Here is a 25,170-nt window from a genome sequence, read left to right on the forward strand (position 1 = left end):
GGAGGAACCACGGCGAAGCGGGAAGCGCGGCCCCGGGGCGGGCCTGGCGGAAACCACTTAACCCCTGAGCTCCCGGCCGAGCAGCGCGCCGGCGGCCTCCCCAGCCCGAGCCGGGGTCTGGGTCGCGAGCCCCCCACGCTGTGCATCGGAGCTGGGCCTGCCTCTCCCGACGCCCCTGAGCGGAAAGGAAACTCCTGATCGGGAAGAAAAGCAACTCTCTCATCCACGCCTTTGGGCGGCTGGAGGACATCATCCCTGGAAGTATTTGGGGAACTTTATTCCATTTTAATCTTTTTGTCCTCAGGCCCAGGAGTCCGCTCAAAGGCTGGTTGACTTGACTTGAAATTAAGGGAGGGCTGGGGGGAGCAATCCCACACACAGCTCAATAAATATGTTAAAAAATAATGATGGTAGTGGGACTTCAGGAACTATAACCCAGAGAAATGGGGGAGGGGCCTCACCCCTCACATTACTATTTATTTTGCCTTTGGGAAGACCCGCACCTGAGAAAATGCTTTATTATTTGGTGGACTCAAAAGTCTCAAAGGCAGGACATCCTTCCAGTCAGGTAAGAGTTAACTCCTGTGACAAGTGCTGTTTCACATTGCGGTTTGAAGACCGGTGTTACCACAATCTCCTGATGTAATATTTAAAGCACCCATGCAGATAGCAATTGGCCCACTGTCTGTATAGTGAAAAAAACCCATCCAGGTGAGCTGGGAAAGTCAGAGCCAGTGGTTTTTGTTTTTTGTTTTTGAATCTTTTCTTAATCAGAATCAGTTGTTCAGCCTGTTGTCTTTTATGATTAATAGTCCGAACTCTCCCCACCCCCTTTTGAAGGGAGAAGGAAGTAGCCATTAGGTCAGATACTGTATTGTCAGCTGGCTTGGGAACATGGTAGAGCCTCCTGGAAAGACACTGTTGCATGGACCCAGCTGGAGATCCAGATGGTGAGCCCTGATGAGTGTAGGCATCAGTCGGCCTGAGAGGAGCAGGAAGTGAGGGATGCTGGGGGAGTCCCAGATTCAGTGCTGGGAGCAATGGTCAGCTCCCTCTGCCCTTTTCCCTGCCATGACCATAATGCCTGGTGGGCGTGCACTTTACTCAGTGAAGGCAAATTGTATCTAAGGCCAGATAAAGTGTCAAGACCGCACATCTCTGACTCAGACTGCCGTGAGTCATCCTGAAGCCAGAGGACATGCACTTTGAGACGACGGGCCTTGCACCCTTCTGGTTGGCACCTTTACTGCCCTATGGACTCACGTGGCTGATTGTGCTACGGTAAGAAATTTATGTTTGGTCTTTTTCACCGGTTCTTGACACAGAGCTTCTAAAACCTTTGGAATCTCTGCAGTGATCTTCTGTATGCTAAGGAGAGGACAGGTGGCTGGGGGCCCCTAGATAGCTTCAGGAGAGGGGCTGGTGGCTAGAAGACCAAGCACGATTAGAGGACTGGAAATTGAGTTCAATCACCAATGGCCAATGATTTAACCAATCATACCTACAAAATGAAACCTCAGTAAAAACCCCACCATGACGGGGCTTGGAGAGCTTCTGGTTGGTGGGCACATGGAGGCGCTGGGAGGGTGGAGCACCCAGGGTGGGCACGGAGGCTCCGCGTGCCTTTGCGCTCTCACCTTGCCCCCGTGCATCTCCTCCACGTGGCTGCTCCTGACTTGCATCCTCTATAATCAACTGATAATAGCAAGTGAAGTACTTTTCTGAGTTCTGTGAGCTGTTCTAGCAAATTATCAAACCTGAAAGGAGGGCGTTGGAGGATCCCCAGACTTCGTAGCCAAGTTGGACAGAAGATGGGTACCCTGGGCATCTGTAGTGGGGCAGTCTTGCAGGACTGAGGCCATAACCTATGGGATGTGAGGTAAACCCTGGTAGTTTCAGAACGGAGTTGAATTGCAGGACATCCAGTTAGTGTCCAGAGAGCTGGACAACTGTCTGTTGGTGTGGAAAACCCACACATTTGATATCAGAAGGATTCAGATTCATGCAGCCTGATCTCGGCTTTGAGTCTAACGCCATGCAGGAAAAAGAACACAGGGACTCCTTTCAGTCTGGTCACCATCCTGTGTTCAGAGAGCAGCCCGCTCAGATTTTTGTAGTGCTTGTTTAACAATCCTGAGAACACTTTTTCTTTCACCACCAGTCAGAGGCAGCCAGCAAGGATTGATGTCAACATCTTATAACTCAGAGGGCTTCTACTTGTCCCTTGCAGAAGGGAGGAAACAGCCCAGGCAAGTTCACGCAAGAGATAAGAGTGGCGTGGACGGCTGGATTCGCTGAAGCACTAACTCATCACCGCCAGCACTGGGGGGAATTGGGCTGGGGTGGTGGGTCATGGCCCTCTGGATTTCAGACGTGGAGGAAAGATTGGAAGCAATTTTAAATTGAGAATACATTCCCAGGCCCTGTCAACAATGTAGCATGAGTCATAAACTAAGTCATTTCATCAGTGTTCACCAAATTTCAACTGTGTCTGGTGACACTTCTGTTCTCAATCTAATGCACTATTGATTCAACACTGCTCCTCTCCTAGGGAGCTCTTAGTACCTCAAAGTGATGTTTTTAAAATCTAGCCTAATTGCTACAACCATGAGGAAACTCCAAGGCCTCCTCCAGGCCTCAGTTTATCATCAGTTTAGGATGGTCACCGTCAGCAGCATAATCTGAGGTCACCTGAGGTCCTGAGGCACTCCAACTTGCAGGCAAGAGAGGAGGTTAGAGGGCTGCCCACATGGATCTCTGGGCCTCAGCCCCCGTTTCTGATTCAGTCTGGGGCGGGGCCTAAGAACTGGCCCACTCACAAGGTGCCCAGGTCATAAGGATGTTGCTGGTTCTTCTGGTTCCAGACCGCCCTTGAAAAGTGAAACTCAACGGTGAGGTGAAGGCCCCAGAGGAGCTAGATCAGAATCTTGGGCTCTGTTTACCCAGGGCATGAGCTGCCTTTCTCCTGGCTTTGGTGACCTGTTCCCAGGCTCTTGGCAGGAAGTGCCCAGGCCACAGCCTCTGGTTTTCTCACTGCAGGGTAAGAAAAGGGTACCCGACCCAGATTTCTTTTCCAATTCATAGGCAGAAGACTTTCATACCCTCTCAGAGGGACGGTAGCACTCAAATAGGAAGAGATCTAACACTCTGTACCCCTGGCAACTCACTGTCCCTACCACAGCCTTTCCCTTCCCAGGTATTTGGGCATCTGCATTTTTAAGCCTTGTCTCTCTAATTATAGAATGTAAGGCTTTGTCTCCGGTGAAGGGTTCCCAGGCCAAAGAAGGGGACTGGGAACTTTTGATGGGGGTCAGGAACAATGGTAAAAAGAAGCTTGTGTGTGAAAGAGGAAGGAAGAGGAAGGTGCCGGGGGCAGGGCCCACCCCCGCCTCCACCAAGCTGCCAGCAAGGGGAGACCAGGGGCTGTCCCCACTGCACTGGCTCCCATGGCCTGGCCGCCCCCTCACTCCTTGCCCCTCGGCATGGTTTAAGCTTCCAGCTCCTTGGCGTTTGCCAAAAGGCAGACCTACAGCCAGCACAGGGAAGGGTGGATGCAAAGAGCAGGGGTGGGGAGTGAGAATCGCCACAGTGTGCTTCCTACTCTGGCTGTGTGCTACGCCCTCTTGGACCCTCTGTTGTCGGTCTATAAATGGGGATACTGCCTTCTCTGTGCATCGCTGTAAGGATTTGAACTCATGTTTGCCTGGAGCACGAGGACCCAACAAAAAGGTAGTTACTGTTAATAATATTAATAGAGCTGGAAGCGGAGAGAGGCTACTTTCAGGGTCCCCAGGGTAATGAATGGGAAGGGTCCCAGCAGAGGAGGTAAGTGATAGGAACTCCTGGGGAGGCACAGGGTGGGAGTGCGTGGCTGGCCCAGGAAACATAGGGGCTGGTTCAGGGGGGGTCAAGTGCAGCAAGAGAAGTCCAGCTGCCGGGGGATGAGCTCCCAGTGACTCTGCGTTTTACCAAAATGTGAGTCTGTGTGTGTGTGTGTGTGTGTGTGTGTGTGTGTGTGTGTGTGTGTGACTATGAAAAGATTAATGATCCACAGTATCAGAGAAAACTATGACCGTTAAGAGTAGATCTATGGAAATAGCCAAGATATGGAAACAACCTAAATCCATTCATCAGCAGGTGAATGGATAAAGAAGAATGAAATAATGCCATTTGCAGCTCCATGGATGGACCTAGAGATTATTATACTAAGTGAAGTAAGTCAGAAAGAGAAAGACAAATACCACATGATATCACTTATATGTGGAATCTAAAATACGATACAAATCAACATATCTACAAAACGGAGACAGAATCACAGACATAGAGAACAGACTTGTGGTTGACAAGGGGGAGGAGGTTAGGGGAGGGAAGGATTGGGAGTTTGGGATTAGCAGATGCAAACTATTATATATAGGATACATAAACAACAAGGTCCTACTGCATAGCACAGAGAACTATATTCAATATCCTGTGACAAACCATAACGGAAAAGAATATGAAAAAGAATATATATTATATATATATATAAAGAATATATATATGAGTCACTTAGCTGAACAGCAGAAATTAACACAACACTGTAAATCAACTGTATGTCAATAAAATTTTTAAAAAAAAGAACAGTTCTATGGACACGTCTAACTCACAGATCTTGGTTTCTAAATACCGTTCTCTGATTAAAGGGCCCAGGAGATCTTGGAGGGTTGGAGTGGAAAGATGAGCCTGGAACATGTTAGGGTGCCAAGAAATAAGTAACTTTTATGCTGAGGTGCCAACAAGTGACGGGGACGTGTCTGAAAGACCCGGGGGCCAACCTGAAAGGGCTCTTCTGGGAGAGTTTGAGCAACAAGATAAATCATGACGGCAATGGGTTCTGACGCATAGAATAAAGACTCCGTGAGTCCAAGCTGACGTAAAGAAATAGGTACATGAGTAAGTAAGTGGGAGCAGAGGGAATGCTCTTCCTCAAAAATTCTAGGATTTATAGAAATTAATGATTTCTAAAATTTATAGAAATTATTATAATTCTAGCTAGTAAGCCGCATAGCACAGGGAGATCAGCTCGGTGCTTTGTGACCACCTAGAGGGGTGGGATAGGGAGGGTGGGAAGGAGGCACAAGAGGGAGGAGATATGGGGATATATGTATACATATAGCTGATCCACTTTCTTATAAAGCAGGAACTAACACACCATTGTAAAGCAACTATACTCCAATAAAGATGTTAAAAAAAATCCTGCCATTCATATAAATGCATCAACTCAAATTTTTTCCAAGTATCAAAAACAGCATTTCTCCATAACTACCTTGTATTGTAATTAAAGTTCTTATCTCAGTTAAAGTGTTTTCCCTCTAATACTGTTCTTGTGGAGAAGCTGTAGAACAATTACTGATATTCAGACTTTTTGCTTTTTTATCTAATTGGTTTACTATTCTCCAGCTTCGATCCCAAATAAAAAGATAAAGATTTAAAACTCTAAAAAAAAAAGAAAAGAACTCTAGTTAATAAATGTAGAAGGAATCGTAGACTAGGACAGTCACTGGCAAATCCCACAGTAGTGCTTGTTTCACAGAGAAATCATCAGTGGTTGCTGAAATTAGCAAAAATACGATGAGAAACAGGATACTGACAGTCTCACAGTATCTCCCACAAGGTAGTTACTAATGACAAAGGGGAAGAAGGCAACTTTACCGGGGATAAACCTGGCAGCTGCCTTAACCAAGGGATCAAAGTGAACGCCTCCAGTGATGGACCAAATCGACATTGTGTGCCTCTTGACACAAGGCACTGAGAAGGGCACAGGAGGACACCTTCAGTGTTCTTGCCAAAAATGCATAATTTGAATTTAATCCTGAGGAAACATCAGGCACCTAAAATAAGGGGCATTCTACAAAATAACTAGCCAGTACTTCTTCGAAAACGTTAAAATCACAATGGAAAAGACTGAGGAGGACTGAAGGGTTCCTGCACTGCATCCTGGACCACAAAGGGGACACCAGTAGGACAGCCGGGGAAATTTAAATAGGATTGTGCCAGTGTTAATTTCCAGATTTCCATAATTGTGCTGTGTTTATGTAACAATTGGGAAATTGGAGTGAAGGTATTTGAGAACTCTTGGTACTGCTTACAACATTTTTGTAAGTCTGAAATTAATTCAAAATGAAAAGTTTTTTAAAATTAAAAAGTAATTATAGATGCTGGAAAGCTCACTAAATGAGAAGACTCCCAAATTGATTTGGCCGTGTAATCAGCTGCTAGTTACCTTAGTGACAGGTAACTAGCAGCTGATTACTAGCAGTGACAGGAACGGCCCAACTGCCAGGTGGCAGGAGCATCACCACACATCGAGGGGCTTCAACACTGCCCGTCTACTAGCTCGCTGTTCTGTAGGTCAGAGGTCACGCAGCGAGACTGGGTTCTCTGCTCTCTGAACCAAGGTGTCAGCCGGGCTGAGTTCTAACCGGGAGGCTCTGGAGAAAAACCCACTTCCGAGCCCTTTCTCGTGGGCAGAATTCAGTTCCCATGGCTGTCTGCGGGTTCCCATTTCCCTCTGGCTGTCCGCGGGGGCCACCTGCGTTCCTGCCTCCATCTTCAAGGCGGGACGAGTCCTTCTCACGCTCTGAGCTCTGACCTCTGACCTCTTCTTCTGGGACCAGCTGGAGAAAACTCTCTGCCTTAAAGGACTCTGGCCCACCCGGATAATCCCCCTCTCTTAAGGTCAGCTGACTTGGGCTCTTAATTACATCTGCAATTCCCTCCTCTGTGGTACCTAGACTCCTGTTTGCCGGAATCACCGCGGCCAGGAATCTCGGGGGCCATGGGAGAAGCCCGCCAACCACGGGGGAGTAATCTCTTAAACCGAATGCATGCATGTGAATTGGCAGCAGGTGATGGCCGGGGAGAGTGGGCTACCCACAGTGAGGATGCGGATGCCCCAGGGCCCCTGCCCCGCCACGGGCTGATCCTCAGAGAGGCCTCCTTTCTCCCCAGGCAATCCTCCTGCTTAAACTCCCTGACCGTGCGGGAAGGTGGTCAGTTTTCCTCTCTCCTCCTTTCACCTGGAGTTTCAGAAATCAGGATTTAGTCTCTAGGGGACCGATCCTTTTCAAATTCTTGATTAATGCCCCCAAGGGAGGAGAGCGCCATTGTGTTTCTTGTTCAACTGTCCCTGCAAGTTCGTAAGCACGGAGCAGTTACAGCTGAGCCTGTTGGGAACATGTGCCTCACGGCCAACCAGCTCCGTCGGGGACAGTCACCCCTTTCTTCAGAAGGAAAGAATAGCTGAAGTGAGGCTCCAAAGTCAGTGGTTGGCCTTGGCCGGCGGTTCAGAGTCTAACTCCGGCCTTTGAAGCCCACTGGGCCCAGGGATGGGTTTGAGGTGAGGACAGAGCCACTGAAAACATCAGAGCCCTAAATGACTGAGCGTAACCAGTCTGCTCCTAGGAAGCCACTCCTGTGGCAGTACAACCAGGCTTTTTTTTAATGTTACAAAGGGCTTTCGTGTGTTTTCACTGCACTCTGACAAGTTTTTGATTCATGCAGAGGCCAACATTCACCCCGTTTCTCGGATGACAAAGCTGGCCCCGGGGCGGGGGGGAGGGGTTTGCCCCCGTGGCTGGGCCAGACAAGGACAGAGTTCCGAATCTAGGCCTCTCGACCAAGGCCACTGTTCTCACTCCCCACCCTCTCTCCAGGGAGCTGTGCTCTCTCCTGGCCCTCATTGTCCTGCGGGCAGGATGTCACAGTCCTGAGGGTAAGCTTAGCCGGGAATCGGCGGCCATTTGATCTCAGTGTATTTTGTCTTAATAACCTATTCATGGCTGAGGAGCCAGGCTGCCTCTTTCCCAGAAATCAGGCTAAATCTCCTGGGCCAAGTGGCGGCTTTCCACCCCATTATGGTCCAAGAATGTGATGCTGCCTCTGAAGGGGGAAATGAAGAGTCATTGTGATTTCAATGAGTCACATGATCACTTCTGGAGAAAAAGGGTAAATCTGCTTTATGACATAGGTTTCACTTCACCTGTAATAAGGACACTCACTCAAGAGGCAAACGAAACAGTGGACGGGTCAGGCCGTGGAGGCGGGTGGCGGATGCGTGACCAAGTCCAGCGCTGGCTCCGGTTCTGCTGCCGAGGCCACTTCTCCCTTCCTCTGCCTCTGATTCCCCATCTCGGCAACAAAGAATACCAGTTGTCGGCTGAATGTAAGGAGCAAACGACTGCTTAAGAGAAAAGATACATCAAAGTTCTAATGTAAGACAAACATCTTTTACTGTAATTGAGAGTGGCTTTTACATATATAAAAAACTGCTTGAATTATGTCTATTTTTATTTAATATCCATTTTATTCAAATTCAAAATTTTAGGTTTTCCTTAAGCTTTTAGGCTTAAAACTGCATCATTCTACTTAGAACTTTATTTTATAAAATATAGTAAAATTTAGCTGTCACTGTTAAGGGAAACTTGGATGACTGGTCCCATTTAGAAATTTAGTTATTTAAACTGCCTTAACAATTTAAACCTGCATTTATGAAATTAACTTTAGAATAGTTCAGTTTGCTCACAAGCCTTCCCAAGTTCTTTATTTATTTTATTTATTTATTTACTTATTTTTGGGTGCGTCGGGTCTTCGTTGCTGCGTGCGGGCTTTCTCCAGTTGCGGTGAGCAGGGGCTACTCTTCGTTGCAGTGTGCGGGCTTCTCATTGCGGTGGCTTCTTTTGTTGTGGAGCACGGGCTCTAGAGCATGCAGGCTTCAGTAGTTGTAGCGCACGGGCTTAGCTGCTCCACAGCATGTGGGATCTTCCCAGACCAGGGCTCGAACCCGTGTCCCCTGAATTGGCAGGCAGATTCTTAACCACTGCGCCACCAGGGAAGTCCCACTTTCCAAGTCTTGACCAACTGAATATGGTGAATCTTGAGTTCACTTAAATGTTCCCATACTGCTTACAATCTTAATAAAATTGCATTGCACCTTTTAGCTTAACACAAGTCTACATCAATTACTCAATTCGAGTCACAAGCTTCCTACATTGGTTACCCAAATTTGACACTTTCTCTTAAAATTAAAAGTTCTTAAAATACCAAATACAGATCACCTAAACTAACCCCAAATTTTCAAAAGTATGAGTTTAATTTGCTTCACATTCCTCTGCTTACATAGAAACTTTTCCAGGGTTATAAGAAACTTAATAAAGAAACAATTGTCATTACCAGCGAGTCAAGGGTTCTGTCCCAGGGCACTGAAGTTACCTATAGATAACACGTAATAATGGTTTCTAGACCAGAGTTGGGGGTTATTTATTTTTGCAATAAAATGTTTAAAACTAAAAAGAAAGCTAAATTATAGATCTGCTGCTGGGAAGTTTCTAAACGGGATTTGAGAAGAGCTTTGAAGCTGTTCCCAGGCCTTTGCTGCTTGCTTCAAAAGGGCTTCAAGAATTAGCCAGGGAATTAATTTCTAAACGGTGTCATGTGCCAGAAGCATCCAGGGCTGTGTCTGGGGTCTCTGCCAGCCGCTCTGCAGAGCTTCCTCAGGCACAGGGCTGCAGAGGGAAGGAGAGAAGGATGAGACTGCGTAAGGTTAAAGAAAAAGCAAGGCACCAAAATCAGTCCCACGGGGCAAGGGCATTAGACTCTTGGGTCTGAAGGACAGATATCTAACTCAAAGGAGCGTAGGCAAAAGGGCAGTTTTCTGGAAGAATGCTGAGGTTATTTAGGACAAGCCACAGGACAGGATGACAGCCTGCTACAGGGACAACGGGCACAAGGACGCCTGGACACAGCCGGGACCCGCCCCGCTCTCATCTCTTCTTCCTGCTGATGGTCGCCTTATTTCACGGTGAACCAGCCCCCCACCCCTGTGTGAAGGGACACAGCTGATGGCGACAGCAGGGGTTTTTGGTGTCCCCACTCCCCCTCCATCGTGGAGGTCCTGAAGGTGCAGGCGGCTAGGACAGGAACCAAGCTTTCCGAGCTGGGGAAGAACGGTTCCCAAAGTGAGGAGCTGTGACTCCAGGAGCGGGGTGGGCGCTCCTGAAGGCTCAAGCCTGGCTCAGAAGAGCAGCTTGTCCCCTTGGGCTTCACCAACCATAGACAGATTTATAGGAAGGGCCAGGCATCAGGAGACCTAGGTTCTGGTGCCAACTGCTGCCACCAGCTAATTTGCTGACCTTGGATGAGCCTCTTCCCTTCTCTGGGCCTCAGTTACCCTAAAGTGACTGAAAGACCTAAAAGGGGGCTTCCCAGCCCTGGCACTACAGGTCTCTGAATTAGGGACGGAAAGGCAGATTGGGGGGCAAAGGAGAGGTAACAAGGGCACTGGGTGGACTGATGGAGATGCAGGCACTGATTACACAGCCAACACCCTGGAGGAAATTGGGCTTTGAAGCGAAGGATGTGGGCCAGCGGAAACTGCCCGGCCAGACGCAAAACATGGAAGAGGGAGAGGGCTTGTGGCCCAAGTGGGACTGGAGCACCCGGTCATCCCGCAGGGAGAGCCCTGACCGTTCATGCTGGTCAGACCCACCAAAGTGCCTCCATCTGGGTCCCCTCCCCTTGTTTCATTCCTTCCTGAATTCAGCTTCTGGCACCTATGGTCCTATTCAAAAGCAGAATGATTTTGTAATCCTGTTTACTGATGTTTCTCCTCAACACATGAGCTCTGAGCCTGCCTGGTACATAGTAGGTTCTCAACGAACATTTATTGGGTAGATGAAGGATGGATATTTGGAAGACTGTGCTCCTAAAAGCTTAGGGCCATGATATTCATCTCTGTATCTTTAGCTCCAAGAGTCTGGTTCACTATAGATGCACAATAATTGTTACAAGAATGAGCCAGCCAATCACAAAACTACCTTTGCTGAATATGGATTCATATTTCTATGTGGCTTGGACTCTAAATGCATCTTGTTCCTTTTGTGTCGTTGGTCTTGCACAATGCGTGGCGTGCAGAAAACGTTCAGTAAACACTTGTTAAAATGCAGTGAAATAAACAGCACCTCCTAAGCTCCGCATTAAATTTAAAAAATAATCCTGGGAGCCACTCATTTTCAGATACCTAATTCTGTATCAGTCAGGGATGTGTCTGCCCATAAGTTACAGAAACCTGGGTCTGCTGGGACTTAAACAAGAAAGGGCTCCTTTTTCAGGTGTAAGAAGTCCAGAGGTGAGAAGTCCAGGGCTGGCGATGAATCTACAGGTTCTGTTCTGCCGACCACGGCAAGTAGGCTTGTTGCCCATGGTCCAGCCACTGTTGCACCTCCAGGCACCGGGGCCACATGGTTCAAACTTGAACTGGGACAAAGGGTAACCACCAGCTCATCTTTCCCTTTTACCAAGAAAGCAAAAGCTTTCCCTGAAAGGGCTGAGATAGTTCCACTTTCATCTCATGAGACAGACTTACAGCTTGGCTTCTGAGAAGCAGAAAATGTGTTTCCTACAATAGGACAGGTGGGAAAAGGAGGGCTAGGGGATGACATGTGACCACAGTGCTCCTATATGGAGAGGAGGGCATTTGGAGGCCTTTCAGTCCTGTTCAACGTCAGTTGGGAGAAGCATTCTCCATGGGATATTCAAGGTTCTTCCTATCCCAGTCCTGGAAACGTACTCAAAACAAATGTTTTAGACAAGCACCAATCTTGGACCAAGGATTTTTTTTTTTTAAATACATTTGTTTGTTTGTTTATTTATTTATTTTTGGCTGCATTGGGTCTTCGTTGCTGTGCACGGGCTTTCTCTACTTGTGGTGAGAGGGGGCTACGCTTTGTTGCAGTGTGCGGGCTTCTTATTGCAGTGGCTTCTCTTGCTGCAGAGCACGGGCTCTAGGCACGTGGGCTTCAGTAGTTGTGGCACACGGGCTTCAGTAGTTGTGGCTCACAGGCTCTAGAGCACAGGCTCGGTAGTTGTGGCACACAGGCTTAGTTGCTCCGCGGCATGTGGAATCATCCCGGACCAGGGCTCGAACCTGTGTCCCCTGCATTGGCAGGTGGATTCTTAACCGCTGAGCCACCAGGGAAGTCCTGGACCAAGGATTTTTAAAACATCTTACTAAAATGAACTGTTTTGGATTCCCAAGATTAGCTTGGAGTTCACAGTCGACATGCTGTCTCATAGGTAAATTCGGTGTGACGACTTTACCGTCTGACCGAGGATGCCTAGTGGCCCATCTCTGGCTGGTGGACTGAGAACTAAACACAGATGAGACGTGGAACCAAGGCTTTCATCCACCTCTGGCTGGGTAGGAGGAGTCTACCTGCCTTTCAAGGAAGACTGATGAGCCAGGTAAACACTGAAGTTTTGGTGTGGATAAGAGCCTTCAGTGGCTTCGGCAAAGGGTTCATGCTTTGGGATTTTTTAATGTGGCTCTAAGAGCTGGAAAAAGGAAAAATAATCTCTTTTTTCTATGCCTTGGATGCAATTTTCAGGCCAATTATACCTTCATCTGTTTGCTAACATTACGGTTTACATATTTTAGAACCGTATTTGTTCCACATTTTCAACATGATTTTGGGACATCTGATAGATATATGTTTTTATTTATATTAGTGCCTAACAGTATGGTAAGCATTTCATAAATACTTCTTCAGTGTCTAACTGGTATGAAAATATATGATTTCCCTGAATACATTTTCAACCTGCCCCAATAAACAAATAAATTACATAATTTGGCTTAAATGATTCTTCTTTGTAGATAAGCAGAGAGATGGCATCTTTTAACACTGGAAAAAGCAAGTTATATCACTCTTCCCCGCCTCACCCAATACTTTCAAGTTGACTTGTTTCAGAAAGAAGTTGAACATCTTACTCCAGCCTCTTCTTCCCACTAAGCCTTGGGAAGATGAAACAGTTCAACATGAGTAAGCTTGATAAGGGCCACCAACCAGCACAGTGGTGGCAGCACCCAGCTGGCAGTGGTATTTCAGTCTTTGGATACAACTTCTGGGTCTGCCCAAAAGGGCTGTCATTAGTAGGAGGGGACTAGCTCTCCCGAATGAGGGATGTGTGGGTTAGCCTAAAAGGACCCGCGAGGAGGAAGGTTTATTTTTGTCAGAAGATATGCATTTGTCTAATCGCCTGGAGGGAAAAGCTTTGCTTTTATTCCCGCACAGTCATTGTTACGAAAATAACACAACTGGTGAGAAGCGGCAAATGAGGAAATCATACACCAGCCTCCATGAGTTGTATAAGCAACTGTCCGCGGTGAAGTCTTATTAAAGTGAAATTGTTAGTTCTCGGCTTCTCAAGAAGCATGGAGTCTTTGATCAGAAGCTCTCAGGTGGAGGCCGTCCTGCACCAGCCCTGCTGTTCGGGAGGGCATTCCGCTGCAAGAGCAGGAACCCACGAGAAGGCGAAGAAGGGCGCGGATGAACTCGGGGGAGGAGCCTAACGATGGCAGGTGCCCACTGCCTGGCGCATCGTCCTCACCTGCGCATCCCGGCTCCCGCCCCCCTCCCGCCCCCAAGCTGTGGACTCAGCTGAGAAGTGTCTAAGCCCCTCCTACGTGTCCTCAACAAGCCCACTGAAATATGCTAGGGGCGGGGGCGGGGCAGTGACAACGAAAGGAGCGTGAGGCACGCGATCTTCGATCTTCGCAGACAGAAAGCCCCCCTCAGCGGGGACACCTGGTAGAGACTGACAGAGACAGGCAAAGTGAGTCAGAGGCCTGCGTCAGCGTGAAGATGGGGACTCACTGGACCAGGGCCACATGAGGCGGCACAAGTGAGAAATTCTCCGCCTCCGTCCTTGGCCAAGCCTCCTTTGGACCAAAGGTTTTATTTTTAGCGAATGCCATGTCTTCCCTCTTACGTTATCTGATAACGCCCAGACTTACTAAACTGCTGCAAGAAACCCTAACTCCTTTCATACCTTTGGGGGCTTAGAAACACCTCTAGGAAGGAGACGGAGGAGAACCATCTGCAAAAAGAGCAGCGCAGAGGAGACTCCACGACACCCGGGTGCGAGTGGGAAGGCGCCGCTCTCTGTGAATGAGGGCTGCCTGGGCAAGGTCGGGAGGCTGGGGCTCAGCTACCTAGTCGTGCTGGCAGAGCAGCAGACGTGACCATCACTTCCCTTGAGCTTCCAAGCTAACGCAACAGCCTGCATCTCATTAAAAACAAAGTCAGCTTTGGAGTTCTTCAGACGTCTCTGGTTCCTACAACATAGATCACTTTTTAAGAGAATACATTATCAAGACATTTAGAAAATCATTAAACAAGCACAGTAACTTTCGGAGATTCATTTAAGAAACGACTTTCTATACATGTCCTGGGGAAATAAGACAAGCCACCCTGACTGTGGAAGATTGCTGGTTGCCTACCTAATACCCATTCACCCTCTTCTTCTCAGAAAGAGAACTTGCAAGGTTTAGCAGGACACAAAGCTGTCTGAAAAAAGGCAACGTCCCCAGCCTCCTTTTCAGCTGGCTGTGCACCTGACCAAGTTCCATCCAATGCAAAGTGAACAGAAATACTGGATTGTGTTATCAAAGTACAGCTGGCACATGCCTCCGTAAACTCTTCTTCCACCCCTCTTTCTCCTTCTTGTAGATGGAAAGCAGATGTGATGGCTGGAACTTAAGCAGCCTTCACAGACCATGAAGTGGAAGGCACGTGCTAAACATGGTAGGGCAATTAGATAGGCAGCACCTGGGTTCCTCTTACTGTCACCTGGCCACCTCAAACTGCTTCTCTTGGAACGTTTCTGTGAAAGACAAAAACACTCTTATTTAAGCTACTGTACTGGGTTGAATAGTGTCCTCCAAATTTATGCCCTTTCCAGAACCTCAGAATGTGACCTTATTTGGAAATAGGGTCTTTGCAGATGCAATTAGTCAAGATGAGGGCATACTGGAGTAGGGTAACCCTAAATCCAACATGACCGGTGTCCTTGTAAGAAAGATACCGGAACAGAACGCCACGTGATAGAGATTGAAGTGATGTGTCTAAAGGCTAGGAAATGCCAAGGATGGCCACAACTACCAGAAGATAGGAAGAGGCCAGGAAGGATCCTCCCCGGGGCCTTCAGAGAGAGCTCAGTCCTGTCGACACCTTGATTTCGGACTTGTAGCTTCCAGAACGGTGAGAGAATAAATTTCTGTTGTTTTCAGCCCCCCAGTTTGTGGTCATTTGCTATGGCAGCCCCAGGAAACTGGTTCATCTCCTGTTACATGTTTTGTCTTTGTTACACAAGGCCTAGCCTAAACCTCTGTACTAACCCTGCAGAACCACTGCTTTTTCCATTTGACGCCACCGTTCACTCAGGAATGGGAAATTTTGCTGGCAAATGGCTGATGATTTCCACTGATTTATAGGAGATGAAAGTTTTATTACCAGCTCCACTCTTAACTCTGCCCAGACCCTTCCTCCCTGCACCTCACACTAGATTCAGCAGTGCTCTCTGTGACCGCGCAATTGATAAAAAACGCAATACAGTTGATTCTTTGTATCCACGGGTTCCACATCTGCGGATTAAACCAGCTGCGGATCAAAAATATTTAAAAATACTTTCCAGAAAGTTCCAAAAAGAAAAACTTGAATTTGCCCCGTGCTGACAACTATACAGCCTTTACCTTATTAGGTATTATAAGCAATCTGGAGGTGATTTAAAGTGTACGGGAGCATGTGGGTAGGTTACATGCAAATACTATGCCATTTTATATAAGGGACTTCAGTATCCTCAGATTTTGGTATGGGGGTGTTTCCTGGAACCAATGCCCCACAGATACCGAGGGATGACCCTAGAGGTAAGGGGGGCAGAGCAGGAAAACTGCCTGGTTAATAAGATCACTCAGCGCTTACTTTCTAACACCCAGTTTCTCTTTCACTCTTGTTCTGTCATTCCTCTTCACCCTCTCCCCTCTCCCTACCCCCCGCCCCATCCACTCTGGGCAAGGAACCTCTGGGCCATCCCAGAAGCAAGTCACAAAGTGCTACCTGGAAAGTATATCTAGACCCCTCTGAAGTAGCTGTGGTAACTAGGCCTTCCACACCCAAATTCCAGATATATAACTGCAAGGACTCCGAAAAGAAAACAACAGTAATAATCAGAATCTGAGCTGGATGACTGCCACGTAAGCGGTGCTTTTAGCACAAGCTGCACCATCCTTGCTCTTGGCTTCTCCTCATGATGTAATGGCAAGTGCTGACCTGAAGGGCACACACAGCCCTTGCCGACAGCCTAAGCCATCAGCGCTCCCTGCTGCAGCAACAACGACCCACGAGAATGAGTGTGTCAAGTTTCCCTTCTTCCAGCATTGGATGACTCCACTTATCTCTCAATCTTCAAGTTCATTAATGCCTCTGATGCATCACTGCCATACTTCAAGTGTCCCCTTAGGCACAGTAACCCTCTTTTACTGATGGCAGAGGTTAGAACAGAGACTGCAAAAACTTAAAAAAAAAAAAAATCAAAAGTTTCCTTTGAGTTCATTGATACATATTATCAATTCCCTTAAAACACCACAAACCTTAACTTACTGATAAAAAAGAAAGTCAAGAATAATTATCCAAAAGTCACACCAAAAATGTTCAAATAAGTTGTCATTCATTCATTCAGAGATCAGAGAGCCTACTGATGCTCTCTGATGCCAGGCATGTTGGCAGCGTGGACTCTTTCTGCACAGTCTGGGGGTGCGTACAGACCGGCAGCCACATGCGCTCCACAGTGTGACGAGTGCTATGACACAGGGTGACAGAGGGGGTGACGGGAGCAGAGGCCACGCCTAGCGTGGAGCTGTGGGTACAGGTATTAGCAGGCATTTATAACCTAAGCGTTGGAGCCTGAAGGATCAGCACAAATCACCTAGGGGAAAGTGGAAGCCCCACAAGGTGGAAGAACTCTGAGAAGTTCTGTGTGGCCCTGCAGCAGGTGCAGGGGTGTGGGAGGGTGACGGTGCAAGGGGAGGATGGAGAAGCACGCAGGGCAGGAGAGCGGGGGCTTTGTTGGGCATGCGAAGGAAAATCAGGGCAGCTCCAGACTTGAGGACACAGACTCAACTCAGAGTAAAGTCTAGGCCTTAGGCTGAAATCAGGGAGTTAAAGAAAGTTTGCTGAATTAAGTGAGGGGAACCCCAGCTCACTTCCCAGAACACTAGCTGGGGAATGTAGTCTTTATTTTTTGGACAGTTTTGTGTTCAGCTAAAGCTTAGAGGTCTCTTTCTAAGGAAAGGAGTGTGAGGGGTATTAGGGTAGGAAACCAGCAATCTACCACAGTCAGGATGGCTTGTCCTATTATTCTGTTGTTGTTGTTTATCTTGTCCCATGTATAGTCCAAGTGCTTAGACAACTGCCTGTACATAGCGCTTAATAAAGAATCATTGAGATAATAAAACAAAAAAACCTCATTTATGTCCTCAAAGAGATAAAGTTAGGGGAAAAAAGAAAGACCAGGATGCCATGCTAAAAAGTAAAAAGAGAGAGAAAGGAAGGAAGGGAGGACGGGAGGGAGGGAAGAAAGAAGAAAGAGTATATCAAAATAACATTTCAAAAAGAATTTAAGATCCAATACTTGATTAATTGGAGTTTCAGAAAAAGAGAACAGAAAACTAAATGATGAAGCAATAGTACTACATAATACAAGATTAATTTCCCAGACTTTAAAGACACAAGTCTCTAGGTTGAAAGGGCCAACCACATCATGACATTTCTCAACACTGGGAGTAAAGAAAACATCCTAAATGCTTCCAGAGAGAAAAAGATGTCACATTCAAGGAAAAATCAGAAGAGTCCTAGACTTCTCAACATCAACTGAAGGAACTAAAATGAAATGGCATAACAGCTCAGAAGTCTGATGGAAGACAGTTTAAAACCCAGCCACGTATGTAAGTATAAAAATCAAGGATGGGGTCAGAATAAAGACATTTACAGACACATAAAAACTAACAAAATTCTCATGAAGTTCCTGGCGGGATGTATTCCGTGAAAGCAAGAACATAGAAGATAGGAGACTATAAAAATAAGGGACCCAACACTGAAAACAGCCAAGGGAGGTCTCAAGATGGCAATGCACAAATACCTAGAAAGTGACCAGTCCAGATTGGGGCAAAAGGTCAGAGGACTCAGTGGGGAGAGGGCTCCAGGAAAAATATGAAACTAATGGATTAACTGATATACCTGACCAGGGGTAAAAATACTGAATGGCAGATAAAAACCAATGGAAGACCCACCTCCTAGAGTAATGGAAATAAAAACAAAAATAAACAAATGGGACCTAATGAAACTTCAAAGCTTTTGCACAGCAAAGGAAACCATAAACAAGACCAAAAGACAACCCTCAGAATCGGAGAAAATATTTGCAAATGAAGTAACTGACAAAGGATTAATCTCCAAAATTTACAAGCAGCTCATGCAGCTCAGTAACAAAAAAACAAACAACCCAATCCAAAAATGGGCAGAAGACCTAAATAGACATTTCTCCAAAGAAGATATACAGACTGCCAACAAACACATGAAAGAATGCTCAACATCATTAATCATTAGAGAAATGCAAATCAAAACTACAATGAGATATCATCTCACACCAGTCAGAATGGCCATCATTAAAAGATCTAGAAACAATAAATGCTGGAGAGGGTGTGGAGAAAAGGGAACACTCTTGCACTGCTGGTGGGAATGTGAATTGGTTCAGCCACTATGGAGAACAGTATGGAGGTTCCTTAAAAAGCTACAAATAGAACTACCATATGACCCAGCAATCCCACTACTGGGCATATACCCTGAGAAAACCGAAATTCAAAAAGAGTCATGTACCAAAATGTTCATTGCAGCTCTATTTACAATAGCCCGGAGAAGGAAACAACCTAAGTGTCCATCATTGGATGAATGGATAAAGAAGATGTGGCACATATATACAATGGAATATTACTCAGCCATAAAAAGAAACAAAATTGAGCTAGGGGTAATGAGGTGGATAGACCTAGAATCTGTCATACAGAGTGAAGTAAGTCAGAAAGAAAAAGACAAATACCGTATGCTAACACATATATATGGAATTTAAGAAAAAAAAATGTCATGAAGAACCTAGGGGTAAGGCAGGAATAAAGACGCAGACCTCCTAGAGAACGGACTTGAGGTTATGGGGAGGGGGAAGGGTGAGCTGTGACAGGGCGAGAGAGAGTCATGGACATATACACACTAACAAACGTAGTAAGGTAGATAGATAGTTGGAAGCAGCCGCATGGCACAGGGATATTGGCTTGGTGCTTTGTGACAGCCTGGAGGGGTGGGATAGGGAGGGTGGGAGGGAGGGAGATGCAAGAGGGAAGAGATATGGGCACATATGTATATGTATAACTGATTCACTTTGTTATAAAGCAGAAACTAACACACCATTGTAAAGCAATTATACCCCAATAAAGATGTTAAAAAAAAAAAAAAAATGGAAGAATTAGGGGAAAAAAGCTTAAGTACGTACACTAAACAGTTTTTTGGGTTTTTTTTAAACTGGGCAATTATTATTAACTCTACAAAAACCCAGAAGTTATATAAGAAAATAATCACGATATACTACCTGGATCATAAGTGGATCATATTTATGCACTAGTAAGTTAGGAGTGACTACTGCTTTAACACAAAATTTTGATGTAAATATATTAGAACTGGGGAGGAGATACAGGACACAAAAGTGGGGTTAAGAGAGCTAAATCCTCCTCTCCCATAACAGAAAATCCTTAAAAAAAAGTCTAAAAATAGAAAGTCAAGAAATAGCATTATTAGCAAGTGAGTTAGAGCCAGGGAATAGATGCCATGAAAAGACAGTTATAAGAGTTGAATGTGTTCTCCTTGGGGGAACAGGATTGGCGGCGAAGGGGGCAGGTCTAATTTGCTATAAACCTTTGAGCACTTAATTTTGCAATTTAAATTGCTCTGAAAATAGGAACAACAGCCCTGAACTTACTTTCCAACCCAAATTTTTGTAGTAATTATGCAAAATTCAGTTCAGAATGACTCAGTACAGTTGGTCCCTTGTAAACGACCCATAGTCATACCCGTATCGAAGGTGGTTTACTGACTGGCCATGCGTTTACTTCCGAAGTGACACAGAGCCAGCATGATTTTGTTTCTTAATTCTTGATTATGACCCTAAGAACAGAATTGCAAGAAACTGCAAAGTGTGTCTTTGCTAGTTTAAGATTTTTTGCCATATTCTTGCTCTGATTCCACTTGTTCCTTCTGTTTTTCCAAGATAAACCAGTAATGAATTCCCTTTAGCAACTTGTCCACCCATTTCCTCCCATCACGAGCTCTCGTTTCAGCAGGACACAGACGCACTCATGGGCTCTGCTCCAAACCCACCCATGGGGACAGTGTGTGGCTTATCAGAACTTTGAAGACTTCATGTGTTCACTGCTTAGACAGACACTTACGGAGAGGGAGAAAAGGGCAACAGGAAGCAGATAACAGAAGAGATTTAATAAGAGGTATTTTTAATATCATGTGAGAGTGCAGAGGAGGGAAAAAGGTGGTTGCTAAAGAAAAAGACCCAGCTGTCACCAAATCCAGAAGTTGCTGTTATCCTGAAACATATTTTTAAATATTTGCAGACCATATAACTTTTAAAGGGACAATAATGTAACAACACTCTTTCTCTATTATTATAGTTGTATGAACCCAAGGCGCTCTACACGTAAAATATTCCCCCAAAAAAGTTTTAGATTACGTTTAAAAAATTAAACTTATTTTGTGAATGTCTAGCTGATAAACGAAGGAAACTTACTAAACAGCATTTCACAAAATAGGGTCTATGTGTTGCCCTTCGTTTAGCAAATAATATCTATCTCTTAATAACTGAGTACTGAGTAAGAAGAACATACTTCTAAAAGGAAATTGCTAATTTTCCCATACTGTCAATATATGTGCATTTACATAAAACATCATTATTAAAGTCATTGTTCTTCAAAAGATCTAAAAATCTTTAGAATATTCTGCTTAAAAAAAAAATAAAACAACACATGCAGCTCCATAATTTAGATCCATCGTGACTCAAGGTCCAGGACTCAACCACTTCTGTACCTTACTACCTTCAATCAGAGGTCAGCAAACAACAGAGAAAAGATAGAAAGACCAATCCAGAAACTGACTAATACAAGCTCCAGAAAGAGATACAATGAAGGAAGGGGAGGGAATTATCAAAGCAATATGTTGTGAAGAATTTCCAGGATATGAATTCAAAGGACATGAATTTCCAGATTGAAAGAGTCCATCTCTAACACCCAGCATAGGCGTGAAGAGAGAGGCACATCAAGACACATAATCATGACACTTGAGAACAGTGGTTCCAAACCCTTCCAGAGAGAAGAAAACAAATCATAAAGGATGATATTGATTCTCTCAACAGCAATATACGAAGAGAATAGTATAGCAACACCTTCAAAATTCTGAGGGAAAATGGGTCTTAACCAGGGAGTCCCTATTTAGTCTAATTAGCAATTAAGTATGATGATAGAATTAAGATATTTTCAGATGCAAAGCTTCAAAACACTGTATCTCCCAAGTCTCTTTTCTTAGGAAACTACTAGAGGATAAGCTCCAGCAAAAAGATAGAGGAAATCAAGAAAATGAAGATATAGGATCCAGCACAGAGGACCCAACACGGGAGAGACGAGAGAGAATTTTAATAATCCATTGACTTCCTGGAAAATGAAAGGGTCCAGCCTTCAAACACTCCTTCTAACCCTCTCTGTTCATTCTTTCAAATTAGTCATAAAACAACACTATAAACAATTCAGAAATTAGTATTTATATATATATATATTTTTAAATATTAACTTATTTCTGGCTGCGTTGGGTCTTCGTTGCTGCGTGCGGGCTTTCTCTAGTTGCGGCGAGTGGGGGCTACTCTTCGTTGCAGTGCGTGGGCTTCTCATTGCGGTGGCTTCTCTTGTTGCGGAGCACGGGCTCTAGGCATGCAGGCTTCAGTAGTTGCAGCACGCGGGCTTCATTGCTCCGCAGCACGTGGGATCTTCCTGATCCAGGGCTCGAACTCATGTCCCCTGCATTGGCAGGCGGATTCTTAACCACTGCGCCACCAGGGAAGCCCTAGTATTTATATTTTTAAGACATTCTGCATATTGTTCTCAGCTGAGCCAACTGTATACGGTGACTAATTTTCATCATTATACAACTTTTCCTGTGATTAACTGCATCAAGTTTTTCCTGGAACTGAGTCAGAGTATTTAATAAATCAATTCCATTCCCCACCCCACCCCACCAGAGACATCGGTCTGAGAGCCCTCCTCTTCCTGCTCCAGTGGGGACTGAGTTCTCCAGGCCTTCTGCACGTCACAGCTACTGGACCAAGACTTCCTTTCCCATCATCCTGGGAAATACTTCTCCTTCTCTCCTGTGTTGGGTCCCCTGCTTCCCTGAGCCAATGTCATCTTTTCTGGATTTACTCCTTGAGCTGTGGTGGGAATTAAGGAGGTGGAGACTGAGTTCAGACTATTCTCCTTAGACGCCTGCTCAGGAAGAGAAGGATGAAGAATAGGGGCAGTGGGGGGGCAGTATATTTCTAAATACACTCTCATGAGGGTATATTTAGAAATACAGAGGCAGACACCAGAAGCAACCAGCTAAAACAGTTAAAAGCAGTTACCACAGGACAGGTATAGAGCAGAGGACTGTTGTTTTCCATTATAAGCCTCATGGTGCCAATACCTTGCATGAGTAGCAATTCACTAGGTGCAAGATAATTGTTGGAAGACTAGGGGGGAAGGGCCAGTTCTCCAGGCAGAGGGAAGGACATGAGCAAAAGCCCTGCCAGTGTTTCCACTGCTGGAACATAAGGTGAAGGTGTGGTGGGGAAGCGTAAGCACGGGGTAGAGAGAACTCCCCAGTTTACTCACTTACAGAGTCTACAGTGGCTGTGGAGAATGGTCGAAAGACTCTGATATTTGGGGGTAACTTGAATGGCTGGGGTATCGCTTCGGCAGATTAGAGGAGGGTAAGATTAGAGCAGGGAGTCTAGCCGGAGACCAGGGTCTGTTACAGGCAAGAGATGATGAAGTCTGAAATCAAGGAACTCCTCCGGGTTAACATGAAAGATGGAAAAGAAATAGAATCAACAGGTCTCAATTACAGACTGGGCTGGATGTAAGGGGACGGGAGTAATCTAGGATGATGCCTAGGCTTCTGACTTGGGTGATGCTACCCCCAAATTAGAGAACCTGGCAGGTATGAAAGGGGAAAAGTGAGTGAAGTTTGGGACAAGCGTGTGGGATGGGAAGGGATCATCTAATAGGCAGTTGGATTGAGATCTGAAGTTTTGTAATGACAACTGGCAGAGATAAAGATGTGTGTCGGCCACAGCAGAAACTAAAGGCCAGGAGAGTAGGAAAAAAACACCTAGAAAGAGGGAGAAGGGTAAGAGATAAAGGGAAACACTAACAGGAAGAGTGGTCACAGGCCTCAAGAAGGGAGTGGTTAACAGTGTCAAATGTCATAAAAGGTCAAGAAAGAGAACAGAATAGATCCCATGAGATGCGGGGCACAGTGATCTTTAACAGAGCAACTGAGGAGGAGGCCTGGTGGAAGTACAGGTCTAGCTTGTAGTCAGTTACAACCCCCGTTCCTTGAGTGTGGGCTGAACCGAAGGGGTGAGCAAAGTAAAGAGGAGGCAGTAGAGTGCAGGTGATTCTGAGAAGCCTGGCTGTGAAAAGAAGAAAGAGCAGGGGCACTGGGGAGTAGCAGAGTTAAAATTCAAGGGTTTGACTTTTTTACCCCAAAGAAGCGAGAGATTTGAGAATGCTTATATGATTCAGAAAAGTTGTCAGTACAGGGAGAGTGTGAAAATACAGGAGAGGCAAGAGTAAACAGCTCTACCATGCAATCCAGCATCACACTCCTAGATATTCCCCCAACTAGTGTACAAACTTATGTCCACAAAAAACCTGCACACAAATGTTCATTGCAGCTTTATTCATAATCGCCAAAACCTAGAAGATGTCCTTCAATAGGGGAATGGCTAAACAAACTGGTACATCCAGGTAATGGAATAAAAAATGAGCTATCCAGCCACAAAAAGACATGGATGACTCTAAAATGCACAGTGCTACATGAAGGAAGCCAGTCTGAAAGGCCGCGTACCATATGACTTCACTACATGACCTCTGGAAAAGGCAAAACTATGGAGACAGTAAATTGAGGAGTATCTGGCAGGCATGGGGGAGGGGAGAAATCTGAATAAGTGCAGCACAGGGCATGTTTTTTTATTTTTAGGGCAGCGAAACCGTTCTGTATGATAGTGTAATGTAATTTACAAATTAAGCATTTGTAAAAACCCATAAAACTTTACAGCCTGAAGAGTAAGCCTTAATGTATATAAATCCTTAAAAACTCATTTAGCAGGTTGGGGGATCCCAGGATGAAATGAAGAATGGGACAAATAAATCTAAACATATTACAAACAAATAAAACAATACTACTGAAGGTTGGGGTAGGGGAATAAAGTGCTGAGCTAAGTAACTTTGGAAATGTGTGGAGTCTGTAGGACTAAGGGCATGATAAACTGTACATAAAGCACTGTACTCTAGTTGATAGAGTTGTTTCCCACAGGGCATGGACGAACGATTCTGAAGGTGCTGCGTATGTATACTGGAATTGAACAAGTAAGTGGATGGCAGAAGTGGGGGCTTCTCCCCGTGGCAGTGTGAAGTTACTGTTGAGCAAGTGGAGGAGGCTAGAATAATCAGATCAGACATCAGTATGAACTCATGTTTACCTTAATATAGATACAGATGGTTACATATCTACACACATGTATTTCCTTGCTCTATTAGATGAGAGGGCCTAGACGCAGTGACACCCCATTAGCAATGAGCACACCTAATGCCCAGACCTTGGTTCCTAATACCACTCTCCAGTAAAAGGAACCATGGCAGGAAACAGACAAGGTGAGCCTGGAGCATCGTATAGTTCCAGAAAGTAAGGAAGTGCTAAAAAAACAAACAACACACAGCAATGGGATGTCGAAAGCTAAAGGGATACAGCTGCCAACTGCAAAAGCTTCCAATTGCCAAGGCTGGAACAATTTGAGCAACAACATAGAGTAATATTGGATTATAACCCAAAGTGTAAGATAAATAGCCATATGTTCATACTGATATAAATGGCTGAATAAGTAAACAAATAGATAAAACTTCCATGCAGAGCTCCAAATAACTTACATAGCTACTCCACT

The 25,170-nt window shown here is 45.5% G+C and overlaps 2 long non-coding RNA genes across 5 annotated transcripts; one reads left to right on the top strand and one right to left on the bottom strand.

Moving 5' to 3' along the window:
• The first annotated feature begins 161 nt into the window (after window positions 1-161).
• On the top strand, window positions 162-18,155 carry LOC117197389 (uncharacterized). 3 transcript variants are annotated; one of them, XR_007474836.1, is made up of 4 exons: window positions 162-1,281; window positions 2,162-8,252; window positions 12,112-12,279; window positions 12,689-18,155. It is a non-coding gene; the product is annotated as an uncharacterized LOC117197389 (long non-coding RNA). The 3 variants fall into 3 exon arrangements; XR_007474837.1 differs by lacking the exon at window positions 12,689-18,155 and having other exon boundaries at window positions 162-568; window positions 1,130-1,281; window positions 12,112-12,654; XR_007474835.1 differs by lacking the exon at window positions 12,689-18,155 and having other exon boundaries at window positions 12,112-12,654.
• LOC117197390 (uncharacterized) lies at window positions 7,979-12,012 on the bottom strand. Of its 2 annotated transcripts, none has more exons than XR_007474834.1 (2): window positions 8,606-12,012; window positions 7,979-8,218 (listed from the first exon to the last, which is right to left on the bottom strand). It is a non-coding gene; the product is annotated as an uncharacterized LOC117197390 (long non-coding RNA). The 2 variants fall into 2 exon arrangements; XR_004477978.2 differs by having other exon boundaries at window positions 7,979-8,221.
• Window positions 18,156-25,170: the final 7,015 nt, after the last annotated feature.

Source organism: Orcinus orca, chromosome 2 (assembly GCF_937001465.1).
Source record: "Orcinus orca chromosome 2, mOrcOrc1.1, whole genome shotgun sequence".
In the NCBI taxonomy this organism is placed as follows: domain Eukaryota; kingdom Metazoa; phylum Chordata; class Mammalia; order Artiodactyla; family Delphinidae; genus Orcinus; species Orcinus orca.